The 16,360-nt window shown below is 49.2% G+C and overlaps 1 long non-coding RNA gene across 1 annotated transcript in view; it reads right to left on the bottom strand.

The window, feature by feature from the left end:
• Window positions 1–7,686: 7,686 nt before the first annotated feature.
• LOC109548167 (uncharacterized) overlaps window positions 7,687–16,360 on the bottom strand; it is a 98,644-nt gene continuing 89,970 nt past the window's right edge. The window contains exons 4-5 of the long non-coding RNA XR_002174181.3: window positions 15,783–15,962; window positions 7,687–13,837 (exon numbers count right to left, since the gene is read on the bottom strand). This is a non-coding gene — a long non-coding RNA (uncharacterized lncRNA). The remainder of the gene's footprint in view (window positions 13,838–15,782; window positions 15,963–16,360) is intronic.

Below are 16,360 nucleotides of genomic sequence, written 5' to 3'. Positions count from 1 at the left end.
CAGCTCACTCTATGGTTGGAAAAGTCCAAGTGCTACAAAGTTTTAAAATTCATCCTTAAATCAGGACCCTAAAAGAGGCTTCTGTCTCTGGAGCAACACAGAGGAAGCACAAGACCTTTTTCAGATGCCAACACTTGATGTTTTTGGAAAGCAGGGCCCACGCTGTGACACATCTGACCCTCTCCGGGCTAAAGCTGTCCGTCCACTCAGTCATTCCAGGTGATGGCTTTTGGGTCCTTTGCCATCCAGGGCACCCACCCTCCCCAAACCACTTCCTGCATGGCTGTGGCTCATTTCCTTTGTCAGGACGTCGTATTTGTGCTACTGTTCTTAGCCACGTCATCACATCCGTTAGGCAGGCATTTAAATGATCCCCAAGGCCTCATCATACAAGAGCAGAGTGTCAAGCCACACAGAACCGCATTCCATCCTCGGGTTTGGGCAACTGATCTTTCGAACCCGAGCCCACCACTTTACATCTGTCCCAATTAATTATTTAGTCTCACCGATTTCTTCCCTAGCACTCCAAACCTTCGGGGAGAGTCTGGCTCACATTTTATCACCCAGTGCGTTAATTCTGCCTCTCAACTTTGAAACATTTGCACGCCCCATTCAAGATAAGAAAATCAAAGAGATCAGCGCATCTCCCTGTCTGAAGCTCAGGGCAAGGTGCCTACACGTGTTCTCACTCACTCTTCACACCAACTCTATGAAATAGGCATTGATGTCTATACAATCATCCCCACTTTACAAACAAGAAAAGCCTGGTGGGAACTCCATCACCTGCCTTACATTATCCACTTACCAAACAGCCAAGCCAGGATTTCAACCGAGGCCTCTCTGAGCCGCACTATCTCACTACACCCTCCGCATTTCCACACTGAACGGCCGTCTCTCCAATAGGCTGTGGGATCTGTGACAATAGTGAATAGGTTTTGTCTCTGAATCCCCAGCCCCCAGCAAGTACCTGGCACTGAGTAGGTGTTTTATGACTAATAGGGGAGGGAAAACAAGGGAAAGGGTCACTGTGGTTCCTGGGGGCTAGAGTGACAGAGAATGCTTCTTGGAGCCGAGCCCTCATTATATCCTCTATATCCATTATATAGGATATAATGTCCACACATGACCAGAAAGTTCTGGGTCCCTAGCCCCCAGGACCATGCTGGCCCTAAGATCGGGACATTCACTCACCCAAGTCATGGGAAAGCAGACTGGGAGGAACGGCCCTGCGTCTCCCCACGCCCCTGCGTCTCCCCACGCCCCTGTCCACCCCTGAGCCCAGCAGTGGGCCCTCCCAGTGTGCCCCCACTCTCCCACCGCACAGCTGGCCTCCTCAATGCAGGGGGCTGCGTGTTGGGACGGAGAAGGTTCAGGAAGCCTCTAGCTTGAGATTTCTCACGTGCTCTTGAGAGGATAGCCAAATTCCTAACTAACTCAGTCTTTTTCATAAAACAGATTCTCAAGCGAACTCACAGAACTTTTGTACTGAGGAATCAGGTTAAAGACAAGAAGCTTAATAGAAAATAACCAAACACCACCACTGGAGCCCACCCCCCATCTGGGTGTTGAATCAGTTCCGTCCACACCGCACCACTTTTCCCCCCACCTCATGGCATACAACCCCTACTAGGCCCATTCCTTTTCCTACGGGCGGCAACGCCTCAATTCTTCTGAAAACCATCAAGCAGGAGTTCCACTGTGGAACCCATATCTCTGTGGGTTAAGCGACAGGAAGAAAGACCCAGGGAAGAACCGTCTGGGCCCAACGGCCACGTGAAGGCGAAAGATCGAAAGCGCCATCTTGTGGTTACTTCACACCTTGCATGCTGCTTAACGTAAGCACTTGCTCAGTAACAGCGTCCTGCTCTTTTCCTTCGGAAGCCCCTTCCCCAACCTGTAAAGCCTGAGGACCTGCACATCATGATACCCCCACCTGACCCCAGGAGTAGGGAATGGGTGTAAATGACGCAGAATGGCCAATCAGAGCCCAGCATTCTCCTCCCCAGCACACTGATTGGCTGAGATATGAACACAAGACCCAAGAAAGCCAATCGGGGCCTTAACAAGATTTACTAGGTGGAAGGTGAAGAAACAGGCTTCTCTTCTCTTTGATCACAAGTCATAAGGATGTGGTCTCACGGCATCAGAGGTCATCTTTGGGATCCTCTGAAGAAAACCTGCCTCAGAATACAGCCAACACACAGAAGGAATCAAAGCAGAGAAACAGAGGAACAGGACTACGACCACATGGGTTAGCCCCTGCGTCCAGCTTTGCCTGAAATTGTACCCGCCCTCCCTTCCCAGTTACGGGAGCCAACTTATTCTGGTTTTGCTTAATCTGGTTAGAGTCAAGTCTCTGTCACTTGTATCAAGAGACATAACACGTTAATAAGGGCAAAAAAGGAAAAAAAAAAAAAACAAGGTCCAGTTGCATAAAATAAATAACGCTTACATTAATTTTGTACGTGATAAGTCTTAAAATTACAAATAACTATGAATAGCTCTATTGAATTAAAAACTGAAATAATTACATATTATAATAAATTTTAAAGCCATGGATTTTTCAACCTAGCTAAAATGAAAAGCTAACATGGAAGAAAGATGCCCACCAAAAGATCAAAAAGACGTGACTGCTGAGTATAATATACATTTTCTGAGCATTTTGTATTGTTCAATATCTCTTTGCAGCCTGTATGGCAAAATGAAAATATCCTCTGGAACTGTTGAATAAACCCTTTAAGCCAATAGTCCCATTTCTAAGAGAAGAATTCCGGTCAAGGAAATTAATATTTGCATGGAGATGTTCACTGCAGCTTTATTTACTACAGGTGAAAGTAAAGAAGTAAAAGTGAAAGCATGCTCAAAAGGTTAAGATACAATTGAGTATGTTATGGTACATTGATTTCACTAAATATACATAGCTAGACAAGCTATTCATATGCCAACTCTAGAAATATTTATTCAAACATTCATTGAAGACCAACAATAATGTATTCGGTTCTTATTATGGGCTATGTATTATACATACTTCATGTAATTTAATCCTAAAACAATTTAAATGTTAGGTACTTTTTTTTCTTTTTTTCTTTCGGTACGCGGGCCTCTCACTGTTGTGACCTCTCCCGTTGCGGAGCACAGGCTCCGGACGCGCAGGCTCAGTGGCCATGGCTCACGGGCCCAGCCGCTCCGCGGCATGTGGCATCTTCCCGGACCGGGGCACGAATCTGTGTCCCCTGCATCGGCAGGCGGACTCTCAACCACTGCGCCACCAGGGAACCCCTAGATACTTTTTTGCAAACCCTTTTAAAGGTGAGTTATCGAAAGCTTGGAGGAATGTGTAATTTTTTAGTAAAAGTGACAGACAAGGATTTGAACCCTGGAGTCCAAGTCCAAAGTCCACACACATACCCACTATGTTACACTCCATGAACAGATGAGGCATTGAGAAGTTCACCTGAGTTACATGTATGGGCAGCACATAGCCTGTGTCGGAGCTGCTTTGTACAGTTAACTGTCCTTTCCAGCTCATGTTCCAGGTGGTGGCAAAGGAAAGAGCCTTTATTCAGCACCTACCGGGGATCAGGCACTGTGTTAGGTACTGTTTCCATTGTCTACATTAGCCCTTACAGTGATCCCCAGGGGCAGATGTTACAGTCCTTTATTTCTATGAAAGCTGGGCTCTGAGAGATTAAGAGGTGTGCTTCCAGTCAGGGACATGGCCCCTTATCCACACAGGTAACAGGAAGATGAACAGGAGAAATCATGGAAACCTGCTCAGTCAAATCAGAGGATACAGAGCTGGGAATGGTCTGGGGGGCTTTGAAAGTCGGGCAGAGGGTATCTGTGCCAGAAAGCCTGGAATGGGGACAACAGTATTGCATAAATGACTACCATGATTGCACCCTTACTCCATGCCAACACTATCTATGATTATCTCACCTTATCCTAATGGCAGGTCTTCAATCCAGGAAGTATTATCCCATTTTACATATTAGGACCTCTAGCAAGTAAAAGTGGCTACAAAACTAAATAACAATCCATTCTCTCCACTCCACGGCACATGGTCTCTCTGGAGCCCAGCACTCTCCACACCTGGACGGCTACATCTGTGGCACATTTCTAAACCCTGGAGATGGAGAAGGGCTGGGGTGTACCCCACATGGCTCTGGGATGTGGGGCCCAAGGTTCCAAATGGCAGCAGCACAGCCGGTGGGAGATAGTAGCCCAGCTCCCCACTAATTGTCCCCCTTTGTGGTATTCAGTTAAGGACTCAGAAGAAACCAATCTTTGTGTCTTTTCATGGTTAAAATTCTACATGGAACAGGAACCTCAAAGCAGCCACCAAGCCAGTCTTTGTTGGGTTTCTAGGCAGTAAGGACGCTGCATCTCAACACTTAGCGCTCAGAGAGAAAGCAGCTCGGTCATTCAAAGGGAAACTCAACAAGAGCCTTTTTCTCCTAAGTTCTTGCAATTTTGGACTCACTTTTAATCCCCGGAAGAAACGTTGGATCCCTTTTCTCCTCCACATCGCAACACTGTTCCTGCAAGTTCAGAAACGGTCGGTGGAAGATTTTCATGAGTTGGGCGGTCCCCGTTTTCTACCCCGTTCTGGTAGAATCAGCTTGGTTTTCAGAAACTTGAAACCTTCATTTTTGAAAAAAGCTCAATACACTCAGGGGAAAAAGTGATAGATATAGATACATAGATTGCTAAATTCAGGTTTCTAAATACAAAGAAATACATGCATTGTAATTTTACAAACAAGCCTTAACTGCATTCCTTGACAATAAGGTGCCAGGCATGTTTCTGAAGAAGTCACTCAGTGGAAGCTTTGGCTTAATGTATTGTACTTGTCCTAGAATGGCATATTTATCCTGAAAGAAAAGCCAAAAGCAGGTTTAGGTGCCTGGGTTCTCCAAATACCCGCTCCCAGGTAGGAAAGGAGCTGTTTCCAACTCCATGGAGAATAAACAGTTTCTAAGGGCAAAGACCTCATGCCTTTTCTGGGTCCCGAATTCCTCTCTGGGCCAATCATCATCATCAAAACAATCACTTCCAGAGCAGCTAAAATGTGCGGGTCCCGCCTGAGGATTCCAGCAAATCCTCAGTCTTCCTGGAGAAGAGGAAAGCTTATCCCCACTCTGCAGATGTGAACCTGGAGCTTGGAGACGGTAAAGAACCGTGCAGCCAGCAAGGGGCAAAGTCGGAGCTGAGCCAACACCGTCAGACTACAGGCTGAGTTCTTTCTGCCCCAGCGTCCTGACCCCTGCCCCTCTCCAAACCCTGCTCAGTAGAGGAAAAGATCTGCAGGCGCATAGGTTAGACTGTGGTGCTGACATGGGAGATTTTGCTCCTTCTCTTCAAGAGGCTTTCTTTCCATTGAGCCACCCAAACCAGCTGTTCCCATACAAATGTCCTATGACCTCTCTCCCCGAAGTGGGCCTCCAGACTCTCTTCTTTATCACTCCCATCAGCCAACCAACTGCACACAAAAGCCCTGCTCAAGGATCCTGGGATCCAAAGATGGCAGTGGTTCAGCCATTTGGGAGAAGAGTCAACAGAATAGTTTCATCAAAAATGCCCATTTCGGGGGGCTTCCCTGATGGCACAGTGGTTGAGAATCTGCCTGCTAATGCAGGGGACACAGGTTCGAGCCCTGGTCTGGGAGGACCCCACATGCCGTGGAGCAACTAGGCCCATGAGCCACAACTACTGAGCCTGCGTGTCTGGAGCCTGTGCTCCGCAACAAGAGAGGCCGCGATAGTGAGAGGCCCGCACACCGCGATGAAGAGTGGCCCCCGCTTCCCACAACTAGAGAAAGCCCTCGCACAGAAACGAAGACCCAACACAGCAAAAATAAATTAATTAATTAATAAACTCCTACCCCCAACATCTTCTTTAAAAAAAAAAAAGTCCATTTCGGGACTTCCCTGGTGGTCCAGTGGTAAAGAATCCACCTTCCAATGCAGGGGACGCAGGTTCGATCCCTCATTGGGGAACTAAGATCCCACATGCCATGGGGCAGCTAAGCCTGCGTACCACAACTACTGAGCCCACTCGCCCTGGAGCCCGCGTGCCACAACTAGAGAGAAGCCCGCGCACCACAACGAAAGATCCTGTGTGCCTCAACGAAGATCCCATGTGCCACAACTAAGACCCAATGCAGCCAATTAATTAATTAATTAATTAATAATAAATTTTAATAAATTTTTAAAAAGGCTAGACATCAAAGCCTTGAAAAAATAATGCCCATTTCTATTTGAAAAAGAATTGCTACATGTAATCACTTTGCTGTACACCTGAAACTAACACGACATTGTTAATCAAATATACTCCAATATAAAATAAATTTTTTTTAAAAAAAAGCCCATTTCTGGCACCCTACAAAATATCTGATCAGTAGCGCTCCTTAAATGAATGGCACACTCAAATGGGGCAATTACAGATGTAATCGACCAGGACCCTATGGGGCCTTCCTGGGACAGATCCCTCCCCCATATCCTCTGCTTTAGTTCCTCTCTGAAGTACCTAGATAATAGTATCCGAGGCACATTTCCAGAGTTGTTTTACAGATGCTAAAACCCCCACTAAATGGAAGAAATTAACTACTTGATGACCATGAGCACACATCCCACAGACCTACTGGCACCTGAGGATTGATAATGTTAAATTAACCACCCTGTTATCTCACCATCAACCAATCAGAGAATTGTGCACGAGCTGATCACAGACCCTGGGACCCCTCTCCCTCACCTTGCCTTTAAAAATGCTTCCCTGAAACCCACTGGGGAGTTTGGGTGTTTTGAACACTAGCTGCACTTGCTTATTGCCCTGCAATAAACACTGCACTTTCCTTCACCACAACCCGGTGTCAGTAGATTGGCTTTACTTCGTCCAGGTGAGCAGACCCAAGTTTGGTTTGATAACAACGATAATTTAACAAAGGAGAGTCAGTGGTGTGCTGGGGCCAGCTCTACCAGCCCATGAGAACCAATGGATTGCTACATGTTCAGAATTTTTGTGAGCTGATTATTAAATTCTTGGTAACTTGATAGTGGGAGAATTTACACCACAGAAATCAGGAAATGCTACAAATCAGGGTTTGGTTTGGTTTGATTTTCCCAAAGAGCCACTTTTACTAAACATTTACCAGCAAACCCCAGAGAGAATTTGTAAAAAAAAAAAAAAAAAAAAAAAAAAGTGGACAAAGTTTAGGAAAGTCAAATGGGATAATGCAGTCCCCTGGGTTTAGCAACAGTGCAGAGCTGTTAGCAACTGAGCCCTGAAGGAGTGAGAGAGGAATGGTTACCAAACCCAGACAGTGTAGCTGGAGGGGAGGGCTATCCACAGAGCCTTGGAGAGAGGCCAGCCAGCAGGATAGGAGATGGGAAAGAAATACCCCAATCTCACCCTATTCTCACTTTACCATTTCTGGCTGGTTCCTGCCATTGAGTGAGCCCACCTGAAAGCAGAGGGTGACGGGGGCCCCAATGAAGTCCATAATGATCAGCCTCTGGGGGGCACCATGCAGAAGAATGAGAGGTAGAGCAGATCTGGGGGCACCCTGTATCCAGAACAATACACCACCAATTGTTTTAAAAAAGAATATATTCTAAGCACAAGTACATATGTATATTTCCAGAAGAGCCCCCAAGGAACTGGTAACAATGGTTACCTCCAGGGAAGGATGCTGAGCAACTAGGGTCAACCAACAGAGACTTTCTTTTCATTAGACTCCCTTTCATATTGTTTGATTTTAATTCCTGTGCATATATTATCTTTTTTAAAAGGAGCAAGTTCTTTAAAGGGCAATGCTTTACACAGTTGGTTTTCTAGAGCTCTCTATTTCATGGGACAGGAACTGGCTGCCACAGTGCATGATTTCAGGGAGCACCAACTGCTAAGGAGAGATTCCTCCCTGAATGATGAAATGCAGCGACCTGCTGGGGACGCTGCTCAAGTCCCCATGATACAGGGAAGGATCTGCATCAGGGGAAGACATGGACTTGGGAGTTGGACTCTGCCTCAGATTGGCTCTGGGAACCCTGCCACCCCGCTGAGCTTCACGGCCCTGGACTGAGATGGAATAAACCACCACTAACTTACTGGGGCAGAATGGGGCTGGTTTGTGTGCCAAGGAGGGGATTTCCTTCAAGGCAGAGACACTGCAATCCCTGTCAAGGGACTGGGGAGGTGCCCTCTAAGCGCTTTTCTTTCCAAGTCCTTTGCACCCACCTCTGGACCCCCGGGGCCTTCCCGTCTGGAAAAGCCTTCCAGGAGGGAGCAGATGCCTTTGGGAGGCGGGCGAAGAGCTCCACCTTGTGGAGCTCCCTGGAGCTCCCTGGAGGTGGCAAAGGATTCCCCAAGTGAACGCAGTGCTCGCAAAGGCTCCAAACGCAGACCTCACTCACAAATTCACCCAGCACCTTCGACACCTTCGCCTCCTCCATGCTCACTCCCTTTCATCACCTGTGCCTACAGAGGAAGAGGCACCTTGCGAAGATTAGCCCGGGTCCCGCCCGGGACCGTGGCTGCACGTCAACTCCTAAAAGCCCCTCGGCTGGTCAGGAGGGAACCTCTCGGAGGCCCTCAGACAAAGCCACATCCACCGGCTGAGGTCCTCAACAGGACAAAATACCGAAACAGACGCTACAGCATCTCTGTTCTACATTTAATAAGCCAATGCTTTGAACCTCTGCCAAGATACTTAATGAAGTTTTGTCACAGGACCCATAAGATTTGGGGCAGACTTTTAAAAACATTAATTCATACTGTAATAACGCTGTGATCTAGAAACAAAGGCAAGTTCAAAGTTGTATGCTACACGTCTTCTCTTCAGCCAGTTGTTTGTAATTGTAAACTCATTGGAGACAATGTTCAAATTTAAATGGCAGCCCCTCCCTGAAGGGGAGGCAGGGCCAACCGACTCCCCAGCTCCTCTCTTTGGAGCACTGATTAAGAGGCTTGCACAGAGAACTGGGACACACACAGCTCTAATTCACTCACACATAACGTCTGAGAAAGCACATGCGGGAGGCCGAGGGGAGAGGCCAGCCTAGAGGACCCAGATTCCACACCTGCCACGGAGGGACCAGGGATGCTTCTGGTAAAGCTGGAGCTGGAAAGGGCCTGATCCATCAGCCTCCTGGTGACCCCAGCCAGGAACTGAGGCCCAGAAAGGGGACAGGTCTCAGCCTAGACCCAGAATGGTCCCCAGCTCCCTTGAATGTTCTTTTGTGGAGCTATGCTGTCTCTGGTTAAGCCTCAGAGAAAGATCATCTTTATTGTGACAGAAAGGTGGAGGGAGGCCATGGCCACCTGACTATACTGGACCCCATTCCCTGGGAAATGATGTGAGCTTTCCCGTGTTCCGCATCATGGTCACAGGGGCTGAGTTCTGGAAGGCCTCCAGTAGTTCACCTTGTCCAGCCTTCTTATTTCACAAACAGGTCAACTGAGGTCACAAAGGGAACACAGCCTAGTTATGAGGCCTCAGCGGGGGCTGGGGGACAGCAGCCTAGGAGCACCCTATGTAACAACAGGAAGTTGAGTCCCCAGTGACCGAGGCCCCACAGGGTCGTATATGTCAGATCTGCTCTGGTGGACAGAGCTAGGCCTGGGACACGGGCAGGGGCTGAGGGGGCAGAGTGCAGGCAGGAAGATCAGGGCCATGTCTGACGCCACCCATACCCCTGCATCGTAAAACCCCGAAGCAACAACCAGGGTGCAGAGAAAACGGTTTCTTACACTAATTTTAATGGAGACTACGAGGAAGAAACAGAAGGCACATCTTTCTTTTTTTAAAATGAACACAGAGCCCTTGAAAAATAACACATGCTTATGCTGAACATTAAAAACAAACAGCCATTTCTCCTTGATTCTCTGTGTTAGGGGTGCATTTGCTCACCACTCATGCTCTGAGTCTCCACGTAAGTACTCCCTTCGCCCTGAAGCCTTCATCCTAGTTCTGCCAGGTAGATCTGAGTGATTCCCTCAAGTGGGGGACACCCACTAGCCCCCTGCTCTCTGCTACCGTGGCGCTGGTCACATTCCCATCTCCTCACCAGATGGTGAGCCCCCCCAAGGGCAGAACCTGGGGCCAAGGCTTCTCTGGGACACTCCCAGGGCTCAGCCCAGCACCCAAACCTAGTAGGAATTCAGTCAATAATAGAGACCAACCAAATGAACAGCTACCTGGACTCATCACTAATTATAATAAAGCACAGAAACCTTAGGCATGCAACTTTGTGAATCTCGTGGGAATCGGAAAACACGGATGAACAAAGTCTAACAGTAATCCTTCGAGGGACAAGTTGTCTCACACATACAAGGTTTACAGGTTTCCAATTCGTCAGATAAAAGGTCTCCTCTCTCAGATTCTACAACTCTGGGCTGCACGTGGCCCACAAGGGCTTACCAGCTCCGGACCCAAGGAAGCAAAGACCCAGGGGAGGAGAAGTGGTGTTAAGCCGCAATGCGATCAGAATTCCATTTTATTTTTTGTTTGTTTATAATTTTCCTTTTTAAAACCATTAACCTGAGGACTTCCCTGGTGGTGCAGTGGTTAAGAATCCACCGGCCAGTGCAGGGGATATGGGTTCAAGCCCTGGCCCGGGAAGATCCCACATGCCGTGGAGCAACTAAGCCTGTGCACCACAACTACTGAGCCTGCGCTCTAGAGCCCGCAAGCCACAACTACTGAGCCCACGTGCCACAACTACTGAAGGCCTCGCGCCTAGAGCCCGTGCTCCACAACAAGAGAAGCCACTGCAATGAGAAGCCTGTGCACCGCTACGAAGAGTAGCCCCGCTCACCACAACTAGAGACAGCCCGCGCACAGCAACGAAGACCCAGCACAGCCAAAAAAATAAATAAATAAACAAATAAATGTATTTTAAAAAAAAGTTAACCCGAATATGGGATTGATACACTTAATTTAAAAATTAAAAAAAATAAGAAGATATAAGATGATTGGTCTCCCTCCCGTTCCTGTCTCCCACCCACTCACTCAGGCAACCGCTGTGTTAACAGTTTCCTGTGCATGTTCCAGAGTTTCCTTTGGCTCAGACAAACAAGATAAATATTTTCTATCCCCTCTTCCTTTTACACAAACCATGGCATACTGTGCACACTGTTCTACACCTTAATCTTCGCTGTTGTTTTGTTTTGCTCTCTTTATACACCTTGGGGACTTTTCCATATCACTGTATAAAGAGCTTGCTCCTTATTTTCTTACAGCTGTGTAGCATTCTGTGATAAGCATGCAACATATTTACCAACCCTCTACTGATGGACACGTGGGTCGTTTCCACCTTTTAAATTTCAAACAATACTGCAGTGAAGAACTTACAACATTTCACAGTTATGCACAAATACTTGCTTGCTCAGGTTTTGCCTCTCTGCTGGAGCCTCTCCCAGCTTCTCGAGCCTTCCTAGATCTCTCATTTTTTCCACATCCCCATTTTTATTTTCTGAGATCCCCTGGTGTGCCCATGAGGAAGACAGAGTGGGGAGCCCAACCTCCCGACTCAGCCCTCTCTATTCCGGAGGCAAAGCTGTGCCTCCGAGTTCTCCATTCCCTCCAGCCCTCAGCCCACTCCTCTTGCCACATCCTCACCCACCAGCCCAGTGCAAGCCTGCACATCCTGGGGGTGACCGAGAAACGCTTCACCAGGGATGGACCCAAGTGTTCTCGAGTTGTCGTACAACCACCACCCTTTTTCACCAACAGGTAGCGCTGTTTTCCACCTTTAGACAGCTAAGATGCTCTAAAGGAAGCCCTGCTCATCAAAGAATAATAAACTCCTTAGGATGCGGTATAGCTTTAATAATGACTTTTCAGTATATGATTGTCCACACTTCTCTCTACATGATCTTCCCAACAGCCTACACTGTAGGCCATGACTACAATTTTCTCTGGTTCCTCCCTTCTCTGTCCTTTCCATGTAGCAGGTGTGTGCAGTTTGTACTACATATTGGGAGACAGAATCACCTAATGGTTATGAACCTGGGGTCCTGAATCAGACTTATGTTCAAAACCCAGTTACACCGCTGACTTGCTCCACGACCTTTGGCAACTGACTTCACCTGTCTGACCTCTGCATGACTAGGAGTATGACAGTGCACACCTCATCCAGCTGGTGTGAGGAGTAAATCAGGTGTAACATGAGCACAGTGTTCGGCACCTGGTGAGCGATCAGTAGACGCCTGTTCTTACTCATGTTATGCTGATATGCATTGTTTGTCCAAGGTTTGCACCTCACTCCTGAAGGCTTTCTTAACATACCCTGGTCTTCCATCAGTTCTTCACACAATACAAGCTTGTTCCTGCCCCCGAGTCAGCACTTGCTCAGGCCTCTGCCTGGAATGCTCTCCCTCTAGCTCTCTCCATGGCTGGCTCCTTCTCATCCTTCAAGTCTCAGCTTCCACGTCATCTCCTCAGAGATCTCTGCCACCTCAGCTGGAGTAGGTTTCTCCTGTTCTTCCTCACAATGGCACCCTGTTTATTTAGCACTCGTTACCCCCTGCTGTCGTCTTAAATGTTTCTTCATTTTTGTGACTGTGGTCTGTTTTCCTGTTGGAAAGTTCCAGAATAGCAGCTCTGTTGGGTTTTCCAGCACTACACACAGCGACCCCTGCACCTGCGAGGCTCTCCGGAAACGACTGGCGGGTGATTGGCTGAGCGGGTGAGCGCATACAGGCAGAGTTGCATGCAAATGTGGGCCGCTGGCTGCTCTGCATGCTTCTGTTCCGACTCCCGGACAGACTACCAGTTCTTTGAGGGCAGGAATGGGGTCTTCTTCTACACCCAACCCTCAGCTAGACCCACTGCCAGTGCTCAGTGGGCAGAGTCAGGACTTAGGGGATGGCGGGGAGCAACTGAGAGGGCTGCTGAGGGTCTGAGAGGAGGGCAGGGGCCCTCACATTCCCACCCTAAACATGCCACGTGGGTCATTTCCTGGGAACAATGGAGGTGCACTTCTGGCCTCTGTTACTGCAAATGGCTTTCCCTGGAACCAGTCCCAGGTCTCTTTCTGCTGATGGTCACCCACCCAGGTGTGCCTTGTCCCCAGCAACCGCTCAGCCCCCACTCTGCTTTGAGGAGTCCCTCCTCTTTCCCGCCCCCATGAGTGTTCCGGGGATGTCTGTTTTCTGTCTGGGACTGGAAAGGCTGCCCGTGTCCACTGCTTAGAGAAGCACGTTTGCACAGATCTGTCTCATAAGGGGAAGAGACATCTCCAACTCCAGCAGGTGCAGAGGTCTCCTCTGGCACAAAAGGCGTGATTCAGAGAGTGCTGTGGGTTTGGGCATGACACAAAACCATCCTATGGGGGTCAGGCCCAAGTCAGAAATGTGATCTGTCCAGCCAAGTCAGGAAATGTCCCCTTGCCTAGAGAGAGACGCACCTTAGACACATTCCTCTCAGAAGCACACAGCCTTGCGCCATGCAGAGCTAAACCTCTCACACCTGATTCATTCTCTCTTCGGCCCAGACTTCCCTGGAGCTGGGAAGTTGACCACATATGCAAGAGCAGGGCACTCACTTCACACTTTAAAATACATTCGAATCAATGTCCCCCATCTCCACACCTGCAACAGCCACCCCCCCCCCTACAGAGTAGGGCTGTGGTTTCCATTCCATGTCCCCAGACCCTAGGTGGAGCTGCCACAGAGTGGGCGTTCACAGAAAGGAAGAAAGGGGCAGAAGGAGGATGATGAGTGGTCAACATCATGGGCACTGAAGCCAGTTAGCCCTGGGTTCCATCTCTGACTCTACCGCCTGCCGACCTCACGACGTCAGGCATGTGTCTTAACCTCCTTAAGCCTCAGTCTCTTCCTATTTAAAAGGCAGGGGGAAAAAAAGGCAAATAAAAACATACACCTCACAGACTTGTGAGTCATAAAATCATGCATATTGAGAGTGCAGCTCAGTGTCAGGCTCACAGAAGCTGTTCACAAATATTATTTATATCCATATGGATGACGATGAGGACGATGGATTCAGAAGTAAAGAGGAACTGGTACCAAACACCTTGACCCTGGCCATTTCCTGCGTGCATGTAAATAGCATCTGGCACATATTTGTTAAAGCAGGAAAGGAGACTGGGATGTTTTAGAAAGACTCCCATTTTTCTAAACAAAGCTTTCTGCATAGCCCTCAAATGAGCAGAAAATCCAGTCCCGCTGGGTTCCCAGCGCCCCCCACCTCCAGCCGGCCCCGGACTCCAGGACAGCCACCTCCGGTGGTAACAGGTGTTGCAGTGAGCAGCTTGGGGCTTGGGCTTTGAGAGCTGGTGTTGTTACTGCGGTAACGCCCTCCTCTTCTCTCTCTCAGTGCCCAGAGAGGAGGCTGGAGGCGTCTGAGGGCGCAGAAAGAGTGCCCTGTGACCAGGGCTTTGGCAGAGCGTGCCTACAACTTAACCTGTGGCCATGGGAGTGACAGGTGGCGAAAGCGTGACCAGGATTTCAATCTGCCCTGACCACCACCCCCAGCCAGCAAGGGTAATTAGGGACCTCTCCCCCTCGGATTAAGGTGCCTCCATTTCCCACCCCACCCCATTTTATCTCCTAAGGTTACACTGCCACAGAATGAGTGAACAGGTACCCACCCGGCAAGCCCCTCTGTCAGCTCAGCGGCTGAGCCCCCAGCAGAGCCTGGGACTGCGATGCCAACTTGTGGACCAACTCTTGGGTTACAAGAGGTGCAGTAATCCCAGAGAAGTGTGCAACCCAACTCCCCACTCCCCTAAAGGTGAGGAAGGGCTGTGGGTGCACTCACGTTATCTTTGCTTCCCCTGCCCTCTTTTTTTCTAGGGTGGACTCCATCCCACAGACCCTTCTGCCCATGCCCCTCACTGTCACTGCTGTTATTAGGGTCATTTGGGGCCACTGGTGCTTCTCTAATGCATCCAACAAAACAAGGCTGTTAGACAGATGCATTCCACAGCAATCCACTTCGCTTAGACTGATCATGAGTAATATATTTCTGTGCCCAGACTCTGGGGGGACCCACAGTGCCCGAGCTGGAGGTGCAATGAAACGCCTGCTTTCTCCTTCGCCTACGCACACAGTAGGAGCTGGTTTTCACACTTTCCCTGCTTGCCTTTCTCACTTTAGTTCGTATGTACCCCAGCCTGCCCCAGGCCCAGGATGCCTGGCACCTGGTCTCTGCTTCTCTTTTACTATTTCTGTTTCAGAAATACTCTTTGAAGTTTCATCCTGGCCCCAATTAGCATCAGCCGGAGCACTCAGCACAGTGAAATCTAAGCACTGTTATTAAGTGAGCGTTCCATCCAGAATGGCCCCTCCTCCATCCTCACCGTGCAGCACCGGGAAAAGGAATGAGGCAAACAATGACCACCCCACTCGGACTATCCAGATCCTCCCCATTTCTTTCCAACACACATTGCTAATCTGTCTTTAGATACTACGGTGCTGCACCCTTCATGAGCCTCCTGGGGTCAGGCAGCACTGGGCTCATCGGGACCTGGACCGGGTCTTCCAGGCTGTCAGAACACTGTCCTTCTGGAAAGTCGGTGTGGGCGGCGTCCTTCCTCCCGCTGTCCCCACCCCCACTTCAGATGCAAAGTGCACATATGGCTCATCTCCATCTTTGGGGGAGGTTCTGTCTAAAGTCCTCCCAAAGATTCAGATTGTATGACAAATCACGTTCTAGACTATCGCGGGCGAGAAAGGGCCGGGGCATTTGCATCATTACCCCCAGACAACAGCTTCATTAAGCTGAAAGAGAGGTTTGCAGCCGCGCGAGCTCCGCCACTGACCTGGGCCTCTCACTTCCCCATTGTCTGTGGGCTCCAAGGCTCTCGCTCCAAACCATATGGTCCGTTTGGGCATCTCACACTTTCTTCCGGGAAAAGCAGGCATGTTGGGAAGCGCTTGGGGCAAGCCAGAGGCCTGCCTGCACCGTTCCAGGTGCGATCCTGCCCCAAAGTGGGGTCAACCTGGGCAAGGAGAGAGAAAACACCAGAGGTCAGAGAGGGCTGAGCTCTAAAAAGCAATGTGTGGGACTGAGAGGGAAGGAGTAAAGCTCCTCAGACAGAGGGCAAGGAAGATGAAAGCCTTGGCACTTGCCCCCTCAGAGAGCAGGCCGCCTGTTGTCCCCATGCTGCCTGACAGCATGTCTGACGTTAAGTCTGACAGCATCTTGGTGGGGAGAGCATGCGGGCAGCAGTATCTTCACCGCGGCCCCTTCTCAGTCCCCCAAGTATCTGGAGACCCCTCAAGGGCCCCAGACTCCAGACGCTTCTCCCTTGAAGATGGTAAGCAGAGCCACACCTGGCAGGCTGGAGTGTGAGGCAGCCATTCCCCTTCTCCAGTCCCTGAGACCCTGAACACCTCT

This window comes from Tursiops truncatus, chromosome 3 (assembly GCF_011762595.2).
Source record: "Tursiops truncatus isolate mTurTru1 chromosome 3, mTurTru1.mat.Y, whole genome shotgun sequence".
NCBI classification, from domain to species: Eukaryota; Metazoa; Chordata; class Mammalia; order Artiodactyla; family Delphinidae; genus Tursiops; species Tursiops truncatus.
The sequence above is the reverse complement of the archived record's forward strand: the minus strand, read 5'-3'. Positions and strand labels throughout refer to the sequence as shown.